Genomic DNA, 20753 nt, shown 5'->3' on the forward strand with positions numbered 1-20753 from the left:
CCTCCCTTGGTCACCCTCTGTCCCTCTCCCTCAAAAATAAACATAAATTTTTTTTAAAAATATATGTACATTCTTTTAGTTTATTTAGAGAGAAAGAGAGCATGCAAGTGAGAGACGGGCAGAGATATAGAGAGACAGAGAGAGAGAGAGAGAGAGAGAGAGAGAGAACCCTGAGCAGGCTCTACACTGTCAGTACAGAGCCTGTGGCTCAAACCCACAAACCATGAGATCATTACCTGAGCTGAAACCAAAAGTCAGACGCTTAACTGACTGAGCCACCCAGGCACCCCCAGATATGTACGTTGTTTTATAAAGACATAATGCTATTGCACACTTAATTAAAAAGAGTCTAGTGTAAATATATATATGCACTGGGAAACAAAAAAATTCATTTGACTTATTTTATTATGATATTCACTTTATTGTGGTGGTTTGGAACAAAACCCACAATATCTCCAAAGTATGTCTGTACTTCTATAAGGTAACCCTGGTATACCACAGACCCTAGACCAATCTTTAACATAATTTCTCATCAAGAGTTTCTAAGACCATACAGATATAAATATAGTTAACCTCAAACTCATGAAGTGGAAGCTTGTGAATACAAATTATCAGGGAAACTTTTGTTTCTACATATAGCTCTTAGACACACAGACAGCTTCCCTGTGCTGGTCAGTGGGGTTGTTTTTTTCCTGGTTCATTTTTCACAGAGGTGGAGCCATTTAGAGTTCAAACTACACACAACTGAGGATATTTACAGGAAAAACACAACCACTTGGTAAAGAGAAGAGTCCATAATTAAAGTTACTTAAGGGCAACCTTACTTTATGTGCAATGAGCTAAACTAAACAAAGGTTTTCTGTCTTATAAATTAAGAACTAGTAATTGTATTGTCAAGTGCTGCATCCCATGGCTTGCTGCTAAATTCAGAGAGCCCTTGTCGGTTGGCTTTAAAAAGATACCCAAATCCACTTTACTGGGTGAAGGTTACTTTATGGTGGAAGGGAAACTTTTTCCCTTCTTTTGCCATCCTCCAACCTTTCTGCCATCCTCCAAGAACTTTCCATACATCTGCCTTACCATGATGAAAATGCTGCAGGGAATACTTAGCTAGAGGTTCCTTAGGAGAAACCTGGGTAAGAACATGTGCCCTTGTTTAGGTATGAGAATATATACAAGTAGGGACCCATGCAACAATCTCTTCTAAAGGTGCACTCCCTGTTCTTTTAGGAGCATATTAATAATTACTTTTACTCTCTCCTGCCTCCTAATCACAGGCATTTCCAGTGTTGTCAAAACAGTTCCTGCCTGCATCTGTTTTCAACCATTGGCATGGGTTCCAGGGAGTGTTTGTGAGAGAGGAACAGAACAAAAGATTGACAGCCATGTGTTGACATTTTGGGACTGTTTGGAAATGAGAATAATCCAGGTTTGATGTTGTAATTCCTCCTTTTATGGGCAAAAGTAATGTCTCAGCATGAATGAGCATAACTAAACGTACTGGGACACACCCCAGGCACATGCACTCCCTGGACACTCACTGTGCTTTTTGTTGTTGCTGTTGTATCACAAAAGGCAGCAGACAACTTTTGCTTCCCCACTCCCAAATCTCTTACCCCATTTTATTGAAATGAATAAAACATCAGTCTTAAAGGGAAAAAAAATTCCCTGATTTATGTGTATTTTTCTTTCCTATGATCCTAGTTACCATTCATCACAATGAATTAATTTTTAATTACATAATAGATTCTCATTGATAAAATTAAAATACAGATAAAGAAAAACTTCTCTGTGCCTACTCACCCAATCCCACATTGTTCCCCAATTGTGTATCCTTATCACCCATCCACTCTGTATCCTTTTGGAATTTTTCCAACCATATACATTCACATGTATGTTCAAATATAAGAAAGGATAAATTTTGTTTGGTAAGAGTTTCTGTTTGTTTAAATTATGCCATACTCTGTATAGTGTACTCCAATTAGTTTTTATTACTTAAGTTGAATGTATTTTTCTTATCAGTACCCATTTATTGATTTCATTCTTTTTAATGGAAGCATAATCTTCTGCAGAATTGATATATAGTAGTTTATTTGATTATTTCTAAAAGATGGAAATGTGGATTATTTAAAAATTTTTCACTATTACAAAGAATGCTATGATGAATGCCCTTGAACAATGTTATGATGAATTTCTGGGTAACTGTGCTAATGTTTTGTCTAGCATAGGTTCTGAGAAGTGAAAATTGGGGGCATAAGGGTAACAGTTACTTCTTTAAAGCAGTAATAAAATCTATCTAATCTATTTAGCTTGGACTGCCATAACAAAATACTATACTGAGTGGTTTAAAAACAGATATTTATTTCTCACAGTTCTGGGGGCTGGAAAGTCTAAAATTAAGGTGCTGATAGATTCAATTCCTATTGAGAGCCCTCTTCCTGGCTTGCAGATTTTCATCTTCTGACCGTGTCCTTACATAATGGAAAGAGATTGAGTTCCGGACTCTCTTCCTCTTCTTACAAGGATACTAATTCCACCAGGGAGGCCCCACTCCCATGACTCATCTAACCTAATTACCTCTCAAAGGCTTCACCTCCAAATACCATAACTTTGTGGAGTTGAGCTTCAAAATATGAGTGGGGGGGTGGGGCACTAATATTCTATTATCCATCTACCTATCTCTATCTATCTATCTATCTATCTATCTAAATAGGTAATAAAGGCCTATAGTTTAAAAAACTCAAAGTCACGACAAAGAGTAATCATAAATTGAAAAGCAGGCATTAAAAAATGTGGATTTTAATTCAATCATATCAATAATCACATTGTATGTGAACGATTTAAACACACCAATTAAACAACAGATTGTCTGTTTGGGTTAAAAGAACAAAGGAAGGTTCAACTATATGTTACCTATATGAAACCCACTTTAAATTTAAAGAGATAAATTAAAAGTGAAGGGAGAGAAACACTAATAAAAAGAAAGCCAAAGTACCTATATTAATATCAAAGTAGACTTAAGAACAAAGAATTATTACCAGTGATGAATGGACATTCCATTTTGATAAAGAGGTTGGTTCATAAAAAAGATGTAACAATCCTAAATGTATATGCATTTAACAAGACAACTTCAAACTACATGAAGCAAAAATTAACAAAACTGAAAGGAGAAAAAGGCACATCCACAATTATAGTTAAAGTCTTAAGCATTTTTCTCTCAGTAACCAATAGAGTAAATAGAGAGAGAATTGGTAAGGATGTAGATGACCTAAACAACACTATCAACCAACTTGACCTAATTGACATTTATAGAACACTTGGTCCAACAAGAGCAGTATCTCAAAAAAGTTAAAAGATTTAAATCATCCAAGATGCTCTCTGTCCATAATAGTATTAAAGAAGAAATCAATAACAGAAAAATATCTTTAAGATCCTCAAATATTTGACAATTGAACAATATGTACTAAATAACCCATGAGTGAAAAAGGAAGTCATAAGGACAAATGGAAAGTATCTGGAATTTAAAGAAAATGAAAAAGCAATATATCAGAATTTATAAATGTAGCTAAGGCAGGGCTTAGGGGGAAATGTATAGCATTAAATGTATAGCATTATATTAGAAAGGTTACTGGGAAAATAAAAATTGAAAGGAAGACTGAAGACACAGAGTCACAACATGCAAAAACAAGAGAAAGCAGTAACTAGGCCCTCAGCCAATGTCACACCTCCCGCTAATCCTCTGAGAATGCCACTACATCAACTATAGGCCACTGACCATGCCAGGCTGCCTGAAAGTCTCTACTGGCTCTGGAAATTGGCTCTCATCACCCCAGCTGCTTCCACCAATAATGAGAATGTTTCTTGTTCTTTATTTCTACTTTTTAGGATCATCAACTTCATCTTCACAGTCCAAAGCTTATGGATCGGACTGGCTGGACCATATGCCCCTATCTTAACTGGGAGAATGAATGACTTAAGTGGTCAGTTTCTATGATTAAAAAAAAAAAGAACAAAACTGGCTATTTGTCCCATAAAAAATTAGATCCAGAAATTATTAGGAAAATGAGTTAAATTTTCCCTGATAGGATATCTGGTCAAAAAGACCCAGACTTGAGAACCAAGGGTATGTTGTAAGGAGAATTTCTAGAGACCTCTCGGGATTTTTCAAGAGGCTGAAACTGAATCTTCTATCCCAACCATCATCCTAATTCCACTCTTCCCACTCTATACCCAACAATGGGGGAGGAAAGAGAATGAGAGATCAGAGTTACCAAGAATGCAGTGTTCATGTTGGGAGGCTGTTTCTGGACACCACCCAACAACTCCATACTCTTCCCTTCATCCTCACTCATGCAGGATTTCTACCAACCCTTCTCTCTCACAAATGAGGGAAGTACGGGGCATCTGGGTGGCTCAGTCGGTTGAGTGTCCGACTTCAGTTCAGGTCATGATCTCGCAGTCTGTGAGTTTGAGCCCCACATCAGGCTCTGTGCTGACAGCTCGGAGCGTGGAGCCTGCTTCGGATTCTGTGTCTCTCCCTCTCTCTCTCCAACCCTCCCCCACTCATGCTCTGTCTCTCTCTCTGTCAAAAATAAATAAACATTAAAAAAATTTCTTTAAATAAATTTTTTTTAAAGATGAGGGAAGTAGACACTTAAGCAACCATGGGTAGAGTCTGAGAGTATCTGTAAGAAAGGAAGGCTCATGTCTCACTCCCTGCCTGTGGGCCTTATGTGGTAGACAATTGGATATAAGAGGTAAAAAGGAAATGAATGGAAGGTTAGACAGGAAGTTTAATTTTAACTATGAGACCTGCCCAAGGTGTCATTAAATAATGGTAAAGGATACTATGACAGTACAGTTGAAAGCATTTATACCGATAACACTGCTTAGTTGCAGTCAACAGAATCCACTCTAGCTAGCTTTGTCAGAAAGGAATTTATTTAGGGATATAGGAAGCACTTAGAACCACAAATAGGATTGATGAAAGAGATTCCAGGCTGAGCTCTAAGAAACTGACCTCAAAAGAGTTTTTGACTCTGCCACAATTAAAACAAAAGCAAAAACAAAAACCAAAATCAGAAAGCCATGACACCTCTAAGTCACTGCTTCTGCTGAGAGGGGCCAAATGGATGCTCCATGTCCTGCCTTTTTATTTTTGTTTCCTTCTTTCCTTCCTTCCTTCCTTCCTTCCTTCCTTCCTTCCTTCCTTCCTTCCTTCCTTTCTTTCTTTCTTTCTTTCTTTCTTTTCTCTCTCTCTCTCTCTCTCTCTCTCGAGAGAAAGAGAGAGGGAGGGGCAAAGGGAGAGAGAAAATCTTAAGCAGACTCCACACCCAGTGTAAAGCCCAACGTGGGGCTCAATCTCCTGATCATGAGATCATGACCTGAGCCAAAATCAGGAGTCAGATGCTTAACCAACAGAACCACCCAGACTCCCCATGTCCTGCCTTTTTAAACAAAAGTTCTAAATCAAAGTCTTTTGTAAATGTATCTTTTTTATGGAAACTAAATTATGTCCTCACACTTGGAATATGGGAAATGGCAATGTAGTATCATTTATTATTCTACATGTAAAACGGATTTAAATTGTGGGAAAGTATTAAAATGTGAAAAAAGGCACATCTGGGTTGCTCAGTCAGTCAAGCACCCAAATGTTGATTTCAACTCAAGTCATGGTCTTATGGTTTATGGGACTGAGCTCCAAGTCAGGTTCTGAGCTGATAGCATAGGGCCTGCTTGGGATTCTCTCCCTCTCTCTCTGCCCCTCCCCCTGCTCACTCTCTCTCTCTCTCTCTCTCTCAAAATGAATAAACTTTTAAAAATGTGAAAAAATGTTTAATAGTTTTGGAGCAATGCAAATGACAATACCTACTATAGCCATTACTGGAAAAAAAAATTTATCTTAATTCACGACTCAAGACTATGTAAAAAAAACTGGTTAAAGGAATATATAACATTGATCTACATCTTGATTTTCTCACTTAAATTATGTCTATATCAATTACATATAAATCTGCTTATTTGTTAATGGTTGTATCATATTCCATTGTGTGGATAGATTCCAATGTATTCAGTTCTCTAATGATAGAAATTGAGGTTGTTTCCTATATTTTGCTATTATATTTTAAAAGCTGCAGTGCAGTTATTACTGGCACACAGTAATAACCCACTATGATCAGGCCCCTTCCAAATGAGAGACTGGCATTTCTTTGCTTTGTTTTTATGGTTTTCCAGAATTAAATAGAAGGGAAATATTTTCCCCTTTCAGGTGAATGTGCTATATACTTGAAAATCAATTTTTGAATAAAGTTACAGCAAAAAAGAGATTCATGGGAGAGGAAGTTTTCACACCAGGTATCTTTGTGACCTCAGGCAAGTGACAAACTTTTTTGGGATTAATCTCATTATCTGTGAACTTCAAAGTTTAGATCAGGTGATCTCTTAGGTACAGCTATTGAACTCTGTGGTCCTGAGTAATGCCATTGGGATACCTTTTGTTGCTTTAATCTTTCAGAAAAAAAAGTATATCTTTTACTTTCTTGAAAGACCTAGAGAAATGAGACCCATGACTTTGTTTCTTCTTGTGTCTCCATCCTTCTCATCTTCACAGCACCAAGAGCAGCACTCCAAATACAGTAGATGCTTAGAAAATTAATTACCAAGTGATGGTGTACCACCACTGAATTAAGTGCTCATGGGTAGATTTTGGAATAATCATTCCTATGTCTTGCTCACATTTAGGTTCTAGAATGCTCTATTCTTCTCTGTGGTTAAGGAATTGAAGCATTCCTTCCTGAATCCATTCTCTGTGAAGGAACTGTGTGATTTTTATTAACTGGATTGTCTTGTATTATAAATTACGGTTTATCAGTTAGTAATTTGGTACTTAAATTTGTTTTGTCACTATATGCTTTTTAGTCCTTTGGAAATTTTGGAACCCTGAGAGACTCAAATCCCTTCATGGAAATGAGGCAAAACATGCTTGGAAGAATTTGTCTTTAATGTATATGAAAGTATTTTGTAAATGTCATACTCTTTTTTCTTCTCTGCGATTGTGGACAAAATGTAGAGTCCTGAATCATAAGTGGACAATGGGTTATAATAAGGTAGGTAACCTTGCAACACAGCAGAAACAGCAGTCTTTGTCAGGTGGTCCAGAGTACAAATCACATTCTGCCTCACCAGGTATGTGGCTTTAGGGCAGTCATTTGACCTCTCTAGGCCTCAAGTTAATTATATTTTCTTTGCATTGCTATTACAAAATTTAAAAGAGTATATGTAACATGTCTTTCATATATTAATTCCTAACTATGGCCATTGTTAGTATTATTACCCATCATGCAGTGATGATGAGAATATAAAATACATTCAAATGGTGGACTGAACACACAGCCACATGGAAGAAGGCAAACAGCCTGGACAAGGTATTAGTGCTACCCTCTAGCTTCCACAAAGCTAGCTGAGTGGAATTGCCTGGTATTAACTAAGCAGACACAATCTCCAGGAGCTTATGTCAAAACCAGTCATACTTTAATATAGTCCATGAAAAAAAAAAGACTGTTCAGTGTCTTCTGGTGTGATCTCTATGCCAAAAATACTATCTGGCTATTCATGCAGAGGTATATGCAGTGTGTCGGTCATCCTGGATCGTCTCCTTGTCTCTCACCCCATACAAACTACCAGCTCTGCATCCCTTCCTCCCCATCCCAGGTCTGCCTTGGCTCTGGTTGTACTGCCTGTTTCCTGGATTCCTGTCTTTTCTCCAGTCTCACTCCCTTACAAGTACTTGTTAATCCTACTGCCAGAGTGATGACTCCACTGCCTCCCTGTAGGCTAAAGGATAAATCATATTCTTCTTTGACTCATACAAAATCCTCCATCACCATTCCCATCCACCTCCAGCCTAACCTCCCATTACTTCTTACCATCTTCTCCCCACCTCCCAAACTCTACTCTCCTAAGAATACTCATCTATTTATAGGTCCTGAACACTCCATGTTTTATATTGCACATGCAGTTAGTTCCTCTGGCTGGAATGCCCTTCACTGGATTGTTCACCTGATAATCACCTGCTGAGCTTTCATAAAGACTTCCCTGCCTCCTTCACTTGGCTAGGTGCTCTCCCGTCTACCTTATGCTCACCGCATTCTCCACACAAACATTGCTAAAGCAATTGCCGTATTGCTGTGTAATGGTTTGCCTGTTGGTTCCCCCAGAATTGGATTGTAAGTCCCTGGAAAGGCTTTTTGATAATGACAACTACATGTATGTTCGTATTTGTCTCTCCAGGACTAACAGAACACTCGGCACACAGTAGATATGCAACAAATCATGGTAACTAGCTATATCAGTTAGAAATGAGCATGGCTGTAAGTGATGGAATATGTGACTAGGAGTAGTGTGAAAAAATAATGAGTTATTTTCCACAGATAAGATTTCTGGAAGCAAGTGATTACTAGTGTTGGCTTAGCTGTTCACAGATGCCATTAGGGGACTTAGCTTTATCTTTCTTCTTTTAATCTATCCTCAACCTAACAGCCAGTGTGATCTTGTTAAAATTTAAGTCAGATCACATCATTATCTCTATGCACAACCCTCCAATGATTTGCTCAGAGGAGTATCAAAGTCCTTACATTAGCATTTGGGGCCGCACCACATGTATGTCTGCTGTTCTTTTCTCTAGAGTACTTTTCACTATGTGACATACTATATCTTTCACTTATTATACAGTATATATTATCTTTCTCTCCTGTCACCACTAAAATGCAAACCTCAAGGAGAAAAAAAAATGTATATTTTGCTCACTTCTATATCTCTAACAAACTAAAACAGTTCTTAGCACATAGTGGACACTCAGTAAATATTAGTTGAATAATTAAATGAATGTATCCTCAAGTAAAACCACAAATGAGAAAGGAGAAATAACAACTAACAGCAAAGAAATACAAAGAATTATACGAGAATATTATGAAAAACTATTTGTGAACAAATTGGACAACCTGGAAGAAATGGATAAATTCCTAGAAACATATAAACTCCCAAAACTGAAACAAGAAGAAACAAAATTTGAACAGACTGATAACCAGCAATGAAATTGAATCAGCAATCAAAGAAATCCCAAAAAACAAAAGTCCAGGAGCAGATGGCTTCACAGGTGAATTCTACCAAACATTTAAAAGTTAGTACCTATTCTTTTCAAGCCATTCCATAAAACAAAAAAGGAAGAAAAATTTCCAAACTCATTCTATGAGGCCAGAATTACCCTGTTACCAAAACCAGATAAAGACACCATAAAAAAGAGAACTACAGGCCAGTATTTCTGATGAACATAGATGCAAAAATCTCAACAAAACACTAGCAAACCAAATCCAACAATACATTTAAAAAAATCATTCATCGTCATCAAGTGGAATTTATTCCTGGGTTGCAAGTGTGGTTCAGTATTTGCAAATCAATCAACATGATACATCACATCAATAAAACAAAGGATAAGAACCCTATGATCATTTCAATAGATACAGAAAAAGCATTTGACAAAGTACAACACCCATTCATGATAAAAACCCTCAACTGGATAGGTTTAGGGGAAACATACCCAATATAATAAAGCCCATATATGAAAAACCCACAGCTAACATCATCCTCAATGGGGAAAAACTGAAAGCTTTTCTCCAAAAGTCAGGAAAAAGATAGGGATGTCCACTCTCACCACTTTTATTCAACATAGTCCTTTAAGTCTTAGCCACAGCAATCAGACAACAAAAAGAAATAAAAGACGTCCAAATCGGCAAGAAAGAAGTAAAGCTTTCACTATTTGCAGGTGATATGATACTATATATAGAAAATCAGAGAGACTCCACCAAAAAATTGCTAGAATTGATAACAGGGATTCAGTAAAGTCACAGGATACAAAACCAACATACAGGAATCTGCATTTCTATACACCAATAATGAAGTACCAGAAAGAGAAATTAAGTAATTTATCCCATTTACAATTATACCAAAAAAATAGTAAGATACCTAGGAATAAACCTAACCAAAGAGGTAAAAGATCTATACTCTGAAAACTATAAAACACTGATGAAAGAAACTGAAGATGACACAAGGAAATGGAAAGACATTCCACGTTTATGGATTGGAGAAACATATATTGAAATGTCTATACTACCCAAAGCCATCCATGCATTTAATGCAATCCCTGTGAAAATACCAACAGCATTTTTCACAGAGCTAGAACAAAAAATCCTAAAATTTGTACGGTTCCATGAAAGACCCCAACTAGCCAAAGCAACCTTGAAAAAGAAAAACAAAGCTGGAAGCATCACTTCAAGTTCTATAACAAAGCTGTCATAATCAGGGGAGGCTGCATGGCTCACTAAGTTGAGCATCTGACTCTTGGCTTCAGCTCAGATTGTGATCCTAGGGTTTTGGGATAGAGCCCTGTGTCAAGCTTCAAACTAAGCATGGAGTTGGCTTAAGATTCTCTCTCTCACCATCTTCCCCGCTTGTCCACTTGCTCGTGTGCCCTCTCTCTCTAAGAAACAAACACAAAACAAAAAACAAAAACAAAAAAATACAAAGCTGTCATAATCAAAACAGTATGGTACTGGCACAAAAACAGACACATAGACCATTGGAATAGAACAGAAAATCCAGAAAGGAACCCACAACTATATGGTCAATTAATCTTTGACAAAGTGGGAAAGAATACCTAATGGGGAAAAGGTAGTCTCTTAAACAAATGGTATTGTGAAAACTGGACAGCTACATGCAAATGAATGAAACTGGACTACTTTCTTAGACTGCAGGCTAAAATAAAATCAAAATGGATTAAAGACCTAAATGTGAGGGGCGCCTGGGTGGCTCAGTCAGTTGAGCGTCCGACTTCAGCTCAGGTCATGATCTCGTGGTCTGTGAGTTCGAGCCCCGTGTCAGGCTATGTGCTGACAGCTCAGAGCCCGGACCCTGCTTCCGATTCTGTGTCTCCCTCTCTCTCTGCTCCTCCCCCGCTCACACTCTGTCTCTCTCTCAAAAATAAATAAACATTAAAAAAAATTAAAAAAAAAAAGACCTAAATGTGAGACATGAAACCATAAAAATCCTAGAGGAGAAAACGGGCAACACAGGCAGTAACTTCTCTGACATGGGTGATAGCAACTTTTTTCTAGATAGGGTCCTAAGGCAAGAAAAACAAAATTAAAAATAAACTGTTGGGACTACATCAAAATAAAAAGCCTCTGCACAGCAAAGTAAACAATCAATAAAACTAAAAGGCAATATATGGAATGAGAGAAGATATTTGCAAAGCACATATCCAATAAAAGGTTAGTATCCAAAAGAGATAAATATACAAAGAATTGATACAACTCAACACCTAAAAAACAAATAATGCAGATGGCCAACAGACATAATAAAAAGATACTCAACATCACTGTCAGGGGAATTCAAATCAAAACTACAATGAGATATCACCTCATACTTGTCAGAATGGCCAAAGTCAAGAACACAAGAAATAACAGGTGTTGATGAGGATGTGGAGAAAAAGAATCCCTCATGCACTGTTGGTGGGAATACAAACTGGTGCAGCTAATGTGGAAAATAGTATAGAGATTCCTTAAAAAGTTAAAAACAGAACTACCCAATGATCCAGCAATTTCACTAATGGGTATTTACCCAAGGAATACAAAATCACTATTTCATGCACTCTGATGTTTATAACAACATTATCTACAATAGCTAAGACAAAAAAGCAGCCCAAGTGTCCATCTATAGATGAATGGATAAAGAAGATGTGATATATATACATAATGGATTCTTATTCAGCCACAAAAAAAAAAAATGAAATCTTGCCATTTGCAACAATGTGGATGGAGTTAGAACAATGCTAAGTGAAATAAGGCAGTCAGAGAAAGACAAATACCATATGATTTCACTCACATGTGGAATTTAAGAAACAAAACAAATGAGCAAAGGGAATAAAAGAGAGAGACAAATCAAGAAACAGACTCTTAACTATAGAGAACAAACTGATCGTTACCAGAGGGGAGGTGGGTTGTGGAATGCGTAAAATAGATGATGGATATTAAGGAATGTACTTCTCATATTTAGCACAGGGTGATATGTGGAATTGTTGAATCACTATATTGTACGTCTGAAACTAATATAATTCTCTGTTAAACAACTGGAATTAAAATTAAAAAATATATACATTCATACATGGATCTTCCTATTCCACTTTGCCTAGAATCTTTGCTTTGTCTTCATCTTTACTGCCTCTTGGCTACAAAATGGCTGTTGCTCTCCTGACATCATGTCCATGTCCAAGGAAGAATGAAGAGGGGACAGGAAGAATGGTGCCACATACATGGGTCCCTTTTTAGCAAGAAAACAAAACTTTTTTCAAAAGTCCCAACCTGACTTCAGCTTATATCTCAATGGCTCAGGTTATGTCATAAGCTTCTGTCAGCAGTGAGACAGGGTAGGAAAGCAAAGCAATAACTAGGCATATTGCTTCCCTTAAGAAACCTTGAAAGAAGTGGAGGACTGGATATAGAATAAGTAACTAATAGAGTCTGCTGTGAAACTGCTGAAGGAATACCCCAAGCCTTAGGAACAGAGTGGAGAATGTACTGCCTTCTCCTTGAATCATCTCTCTATCTCATCCCTTCTTTTCCCCAGATGGCCTGGCCCCTGGTCACTGGACTAACATGAAAGGGGAAAGCAGTCTGTGGTCAGAGGTCCAGGGAGTTTATCAGAGATATTAGTGTCTGCTTCCTTGAAGCTACCAAAAAGCCAGCATATCACAGTGCTGAAATTGTTATGTCTCTCAGGCTCATAAGCATGCTTGGCCTTGTTCAGGCATATAGCTCCTTCAGAACCTCTTAACTTGGTCACAATGATCAGCACTACCCAGCCTCTGGGTCTCCAGACTGTACACTGATGAAAAAACTCTGGCAACAGTTCAAGTGTCTAAGATGGGTCTAGTCACATAGAAATATTCATGCAACGTCCTCCAGGCTGGCTGTGTGGTTTTCCTGGAAACAAGAGCCTTCCCCTGACCACTGCACCTGTGCTACTCCACATCCTCCAGGAGGTGACTGAAGCTCCCTTAAACTAGAAGAGAACCATGTGACGCTATATGGGCCATGGTTCTCATGATATGTATGGCAAAAGGAATTCAAGGGAGAAAAGTCAAGTCAATAGAAGGTGCCAAGACCTTGAATATTAAGGCCTGAAGCAAGACATAATGATGAAATTCCTTTCAGTTATTTCAGTTATTCCATCACAATACTTGTCACTTTGTTCTTTACTGGGTTAGGGGCTCCATGAAGACAGTGAACGTGCCTATTATTTTTTTGTACTTCCAGCACTGGTGAATACATGGTGGGTGTTCAACAAATGGGCACTGAATGAATGAATCAAAGATTATCTGAAAACAGAATGTGTCTGGAGTATGGGAGTGAGGGGCTCAAGGGAATCCCATGTACCCATGCACAGCACTCCTCCACAGCCTCTGCATTAAAATAAAAAGATTTTACTTTTATTGACCTAATTCCATTAACATCAAGATTTTTTGCCCATGGTTGCCTTTGAAAAGAAAGGGAAAAAATGTCAGTTTGTCCAGGGCATTTGAAAAGTTATCAAATAGTTTAATATCAAGGTAGGTTACTCACAGCTCAAAAATTCCATTATTCTGTGATTCCTCCTTTGATTTTTCATGTAAGAATATTCTCCATTCAGGGGAGTAACCTTGATACAAGTAAGCCTATTAGTATAATCCCCAAATATCTCTAATTAAACATGACTTCCTTTAAAAAATAATTAAAATATCTTCAGTAGCTAATCTTCCTCTCATTTAATTAAAGTATCTGTCATTTTCTCAGGTGTAACATCTGAGCACAGAGAATCCCAAACCTTTTTAAAAGAGGGAAGGCATTTTCCTGTATCATGTCTCAGAGTATTTCCAGGGCTCATGATGGTAGAAAGAAGATCCTCTCCTATCTCCTATGTCAGCCAGTGGCATTCTGTCCACACTGTTCCCACATATGCCCACTAAAATGAACTGTATTTAAGGAGAATAGGTTCTTAACCTGAACACTTAATCTGGTTTGTAACATGACTTTACTGGCCCCAAAATTAAGAGAGAGAGAGAGAAGAAAGAAAGAAAGAAAGAAAGAAAGAAAGAAAGAAAGAAAGAAAGAAAGAAAGAAAGAAAGAAAGAAAGAAAGAAAGGTTATAATTATAATCCTTCACAATCATACATCCTTAGCCTTGTAAAGTTTTTCAATGTGGTAGAAGAGAATTGACTTTCAATTGCTGCCGTGTTAGACAGCCATGTTACCACTGTCTCTGCTATTACTTCTTTCTGCTGGAAGAGGTGCAAGAAAGAAAAGGTGCATATGAAGTCACTGGCTACATAGGACTGTCCCATGTGATGCGATGCCATGATCTGGCCATCTCTTACAGTACAGCTTTTCATTCCAGGAGAGCCCATTGTGCAGACTGTTTTGGATGCAGCTTGGCATGAGCACAGAAAGTCCATACAGCCACCCACAACTTGATCTACTAGTTGTGAACGGAAACTTTTGAACACGTTCCACCGGCTGCACAATGGTACCATTTATGACTTTATTCTCAGGGGAAAACATTTGCTGTGCGAATAATACCAGGGACTTACGTAAGCCTCTTCATTTTCAGGGAGCTTTATGGGTGTCAGCAAATTCACACAACACCGTGGTAAGGTAGCAAGGCATTGTTATACCTTCTTTACAGAGAGAGAAACCAGATCACAGCATCAGATTTTCCCAAGGCCAAATGGACAATAAGGGGCATGGACTCATTCCCAAAGAGAACCATCCTCTTCTGCTAGAGAACACCAACAATTTTCCACTTACAGAAAGGCTCCACAGGGTTCTATTCTGGATCTAACACTTGAGGATAACTACTCTGACTTTTGACACTTCTAATGTTGCACGATTCTTTGGTTTTGTCCAGATGGGTAAAAAGGTAAAGACAAAAAGGGGTACCCATATAAGATACTGTGAAAGCTTGCCATCTCTCATATGCCTCGTCACTGAGGAATTGTCCAACCTATAATCACAGGATAACAGAGGGAAACGCTGAGTATCCATAAAGTTCTATGAGGGAAAAAATAACTTTCACTACAATATAGGACATCTTTGTTGATTTCAATTGCTATTTATGAGATTGAGAGTCTTCCCTATAAGCTCTGAGAACATATTAAATACCTCTAGAGTGGGTTGAATTGTGGCTTTCAAAAAAAAAAAAATGTCCAAGTCCTAACCCTCATAGCCACAGCTGTGACCTTTTTGGCAAATAAATGGGTCTTTGCAGATGTAATTAAGTTAAGGATCTCAAGATGAGATCATCCCGGATTTGGGGTAGGCCTAAATCCAGTGACAGGTGTCCTCATAAGATAAAGGCAGAGAGAGATCTGAGACACAGACAAACAGAGGGCAAGGCCGTGTGAAGACAGAGGCAGAAATTGGAGTTACTCAGCTAAAAGCCAAGGGAATTCAGAGTTGCCAGCAGCCACCAGAAGCTAGGAGAAAGGCATGGAATGGATTCTCCTTTAGAAACTGCTTAGAAGAACCTTAGAACCTTCCCTGAGAGACTTCCCGTCGAAGAATCAGTGCCGCCTTGATTTTAGGTGTCTGGCCTACAAAACTGTAAGAATAAATTTCTGTTTTTAAGCCTCCTAGTTTGTGGTAATTTGTAACAGCAACCCTAGGACACGAATACATCCTCTTCAGCTTCTCCCCATCCTCAGAATCACATGAGTTTTAACTCAATTCAAAGCTAAATACATACAATGACAAATCTTTTCATTTGTGTGTGTGTGTGTGTGTTAGAAGACACAAATTCTAAAATCGTTGAAAATTACTCTCCTAGATCACCAATATTAGTGAATGAAAAATTGGATTGTCCTGACTTATTCCACTGTTAAGGTCAAAGGGACATCATGAAGAGAAGAAAAATCAAGAAGCAGTGGAATGAATTCTAGTCACAAAGCAAGAGTTTTCATACATTATCTTCTCCAGGCCACTGCCTCAAGAAACAACAAAGTGAAGCACAGTGTAGCCTTTAAAAATAATGTTATAATTATTACTAATTTAATAAAAATTTATTACATAAATTCAACCATTACAGAAACTCATAATGTAGAAAATGACAATCTCCAATATAGAACACCTTTGTCTAATTTTTTTTTCTCTCTAAATACATGGACACTCTGTCTCCTTCCCCAGCCTTGTAAGAATGGAAGGGAGAGAGGGTCTGCAGGACAGCCTGGTGTCTACTAGTTTTTTGGCCTAATTTAGTTGAATGAAAGGAATGTTTGCTGAGTGGTTCCAAATGTAAGCCCTATTTCTTGAAAGCCTTGGGTCAGACAAAAAACTGACCAAATACATCTCATGTGAGATTACATTTTTTTATTATAACACAGGTTGATATACTTTTTCAGCGTCAGATTAGTAAATATCTCAGGTTTTGTGGGCCATGTGGTCTCTGTTGGAGCTAAACTCTGCTAATATAGTGCAAACGCAGTCAGAAATGATATGCACATGAATAAGCATAGTTCTTTTATTATCATTTTATCACTGCATAGCAAATGACCACAAATTTAGTGTCTTAAAACAACACTTATTTACTAATTCTAGTTCTATAGGTCAGAAGTCTAATTGGCCTAGAATTCTCTACTTAGGGTCTGACAAGCCTGACAAGAAGGTGTTGGCCAGAAGAGCTCTCATCTGCAGGCTCTGGGTAAGAATTTGCTTCCAAACTTACTCACGGTTTGGAAGAATCCAGCTCTTTGGGGTTGTAGGATCGATACACCAGCCTCCTTGCTGCATGTCAGTGGGAGCCATTCTCAGTTCTTAGAGGTCTCTCTCAGGTCTCTCATAGGCCATTCATAATATGAATGGTTGTTCTCTTCCAACCCAGGGGAAGGACATCTCTCTAACTTCCTCTTCTCCTCCCAGCCAGGGAGAACCCTTTACTTTTAAAGGGCTCATATGATTACCTTAGACCCACCTGAGTAACTTTCCCATTGACTAGCCAAAGTCAATTGATTAGTAACCTTAATTATACCTGCAATAATCCCTTCTACCGTATAATGTAACATAATCACAGCAGTGAAATCTCATTATATTCACAGGGTTTGCCCACAATCAAGGGGAGGAGATTATACAAGAGGGATTGTCACTGGGGGTCATTTTAGATTCCGCCTACCATAGTTTTGCTCTACTATAGCTTTATTTATAGACAATAAAGTCTGGATTGAGTAAAAGGTTCACATTTAACAAATATTATACTTCATTTTTCAACCTCATGAAATGTAAAAACTATTCTAAACAAGCAGAGGGCTGGATGTGGGGCAGGAGCTGTGGTTTGCTGACTCCTGAGTTAGAGGATCAAATAAACAAATGTTATAGGAACACCAAAAGAGTAATTTTCATTGTACCCACAAAGTGCCTTCATCACAGTAAGTATTCCAAGAGAGCATGAATGAACAAATACTGGGTTCCCAGTGGAGATAACATGCACCCCAAAAGTCCTGGTACAGAGTCCACTGCTGGGAATAGAGTAAAAACAGTTCTGCTTTGGAACAGGAGTCCAGGCATGACTTAGGGGAGGTCCAGGTGGCCCAGAGCTCAGGCTGGAGCACCTGTGACATTTCCCCTGGGCTCCAAAGTAAAAGCACTATAATTATTAGGGTCATATAATAGTTAAAGTCTACCCAGCACATTTTACCTGATCGCTGGACTGAAAAGCCAAGCAAAACTCAACGGTCTTTCTTTGAGATACTGGGCTTGGTATATGGGTTTAGGTCTCCTTCATGACTGGTTGGCTCATCTGGCTTTGCAACAGTACCACATTCCAACTGAATGTATTTCTTGGTAAATTAATGAGGTAGGAATGGCTTGGACCATACTGAGAGTAAAATGCATGGTAAACTCAGGGCTATGGGGAAACTTAGCACTAATTGGTGTAATCTCTTTACTAGTATAAAGGATCCATCCCCAGCATTTTCTAGGTGGAGATATTCTCTGGGATAATAGGAAAAATCACAGAATTGGCTGAAGCCCTATCAGAGGTACAGTATTCGCTCTGGAAAATCCGGGAGAGTGTTCTAGTCTGTAAACTACCCAGAAACCCAGATTTATAGAATACCAGGATTAGAGGGGACCTGAAGGACCACCTGTTTCAACTCTCACATGCAGGAAGAAATCAAGTCTCGAGATATTAAATTACTTTCCAAATGTCCCAAGCTAGGTTAGTAAGAGTTTAGGAAGATCCTATTTATTGTGATTCCCAATAAAATACTATTTGTGATCCAGCTTCTCTTCTTCATTTGTCCCAGACTCTCTCAAAATTCTGGTTAGCATTGTGGCCAGAATTGTGCCAGAGATTATTGTTTCTTCCTGCTCCTTCCACTGTCACATCATCTCCCTGGGCTGTTGTCACTTTTTATCTTGTATTTTAGAAAATTGAAGAAGGTGCTTCCTGCCTAGATTTTCATGGGTCCTTCTTTCCTGGTTGCTCTTTTAGATAACATATCCAGGCTGCTGGTAAGGAATCAGAGTTCTGGGGACAGCCTGGTTTGGTCTGTAGACAGTCTAGTTGAGGTCAGAGCAATCCTTGCATTAAATATCAATATTGAAGGGAAGTGGGAAGAGGTTTCTAAAATCTTTATTTGCATTCTAATTTATGGCTCAGTTTTCCTTAAAATTGAGAGGACTAATTGCCCTGTGCCACCTTAGCAATACCCTAAATTTTTGGAGATCATGCTTTTTGTTAGACCTCCTTACCAGTGAGTCACATCTTTCATTGCCCAACATGTCCCCAGTGTCTTAGGATTCCCTGTGGTTTCTCCTCCATTCCATGTACTTAGCCCCATCTCTAGGCTCCTGTCATCAGCTTTCAAGACCATAATCTAGGAGCTGAAAGCCCACAAGGGAACTCTCTGGACTGCAATTCTCCAAAATCCTTCTCTCTTGCAAAGCCTCAGGATGGCCCAGGCATGACCTCTAATGTCATGCGGTGCCTATCCTTCTTTTCTACCTCTTGGTATTCCTTGGTCCTGCTTATTATCCCTCCATAGCCTGATAGGGAGGTCATATCTTCTCATCAACACAAGGTCCTTCCAGCTCTCCACCAAAATTGTGTCCAGTTGTCCTCACCCCTCTCATCTTCACCTATGAGGACATGGAGACTTTTGTTGGATTTGGCACTGCTCACTGGGTTTTCTCCCCCTTTCACTGTCAAAACTCACTTGTTAGACCTGCCTTGCTATGATTGTCTCCTGTCTCCTATCCAACTCACTCTTTTTGTTCCCCAGAGCCTCTGCTCATGAACACTGTGGGACTAGCATGCCTGGGTAGGTTCAGAAGGCCTGCAGAATTGACACCATGAAGTCACCTACAGAGAGCTTCTCCCTACTAAGAGTTCTAAGAAGGACCTCTGTTATTTGCTTGCTCAGGTGGGGCCTCTGTTCCCACCCCCAGCCCAGGGCACCATCACTGGAGATTAGGAAGCAGCCTCTGTTCCACCATCCCTCCCCACATGTATCATAAATGTTTCTTGAGGAAAAATACTGCAGCCTCATGGCTGTCAGTTCTGAAGGTCCTAGGACCCCCATTTTGAGGCCCCATTGTGGATTCACTGTCCTAAATCCTCTTTCTGTTTCCATTTTTTAGGGCAATTGCATTCATGTAATGAAAGCAATGCCTGTATCATTGAAGCCATAGCTGTTTTCACACACAACACTTAACTTTCTCTTCTGGACTCATAACATGTGCCCTGAATATGCTGCTTCTATCACAGCAGGGGCACTCCTGTCTCAGTTCATCCTACAAGAGAGATACAGGCATTTCCTGTTATTATTTTTGCCCAGAAGTGTTTTGAACCTTAAAAAAAAATACTTTTCCTCTTTTATAAATAAAAATGTGCCTGGGTGGCTCAGTCAGTTAAGCATCTGACTTGTGATCTCGTGGTTCTTGAGTTCAAGCCCCACATGGGGCTCTGTGCTGACAGCTCAGAGCCTGGAGCCTGCTTTGGATTCTGTGTCTCCCTCTCTCTCTGTTCCTCCCCTACTCATACTCTGTCTCTCTCTCTCTCTTAAAAATAAAGATTAAAAAAATTTTTTTTTTAAATGCTATGCTCAACCACCCAACAAACTCTTGACATGACCCACCTAGCAAGATGAGACCCTGGCCCCATCAGGTGCTCCCTTAGAAGGCTCATTTGTGCAGATTCCCTACAGCTAAGAGAATTCATCAAACCTACTTTGTTTGCTTATATTACAGGAACAGTAGACTTACATTGGTTCCCAAGTTGTGAAATTCTCCTATAATATTAAACACCCTTTTTCTCAAAGTACACATACATTTCCTTCTAGAAATGTTGATACATATCCAAAAGAACTTTCTTTATCTGTTTGAAAACCAATGCTATAAAATGTTAGCGGAACAAAAGGAAGATGTGAGGGTTACACAAAGAATGACTCTGTGGGACCCAGAGAGAAAAAGAGAAGAGAACCATCATGAAACTACCTGGCCAAACAGTGTTCTCAGAAATGGGTATATGTTCTTTCTCAACATGTATACCAAACCTTTAGGTTTGAAATAGCACATCTCTGTGTGTTATGCAGTATACTACTCAAATGAAAAAGTTTTCACCCCAACTCCAGAAGGGCCCTACTTTATAAATTTCTTGTTTCTCACGCAATGCAT

The 20753-nt window shown here is 38.7% G+C and overlaps 1 long non-coding RNA gene across 1 annotated transcript in view; it reads right to left on the reverse strand.

Annotated features, from left to right (window-relative positions):
- Positions 1-5276: 5276 nt before the first annotated feature.
- The window catches only part of LOC128315673 (uncharacterized), a 39153-nt gene continuing 23676 nt past the window's right edge, over positions 5277-20753 (reverse strand). Inside the window, exon 4 of the long non-coding RNA XR_008298686.1 lies at positions 5277-19871. This is a non-coding gene — a long non-coding RNA (uncharacterized LOC128315673). The remainder of the gene's footprint in view (positions 19872-20753) is intronic.

Source organism: Acinonyx jubatus, chromosome A1 (genome assembly GCF_027475565.1).
Source record: "Acinonyx jubatus isolate Ajub_Pintada_27869175 chromosome A1, VMU_Ajub_asm_v1.0, whole genome shotgun sequence".
Lineage (NCBI taxonomy): Eukaryota > Metazoa > Chordata > Mammalia > Carnivora > Felidae > Acinonyx > Acinonyx jubatus.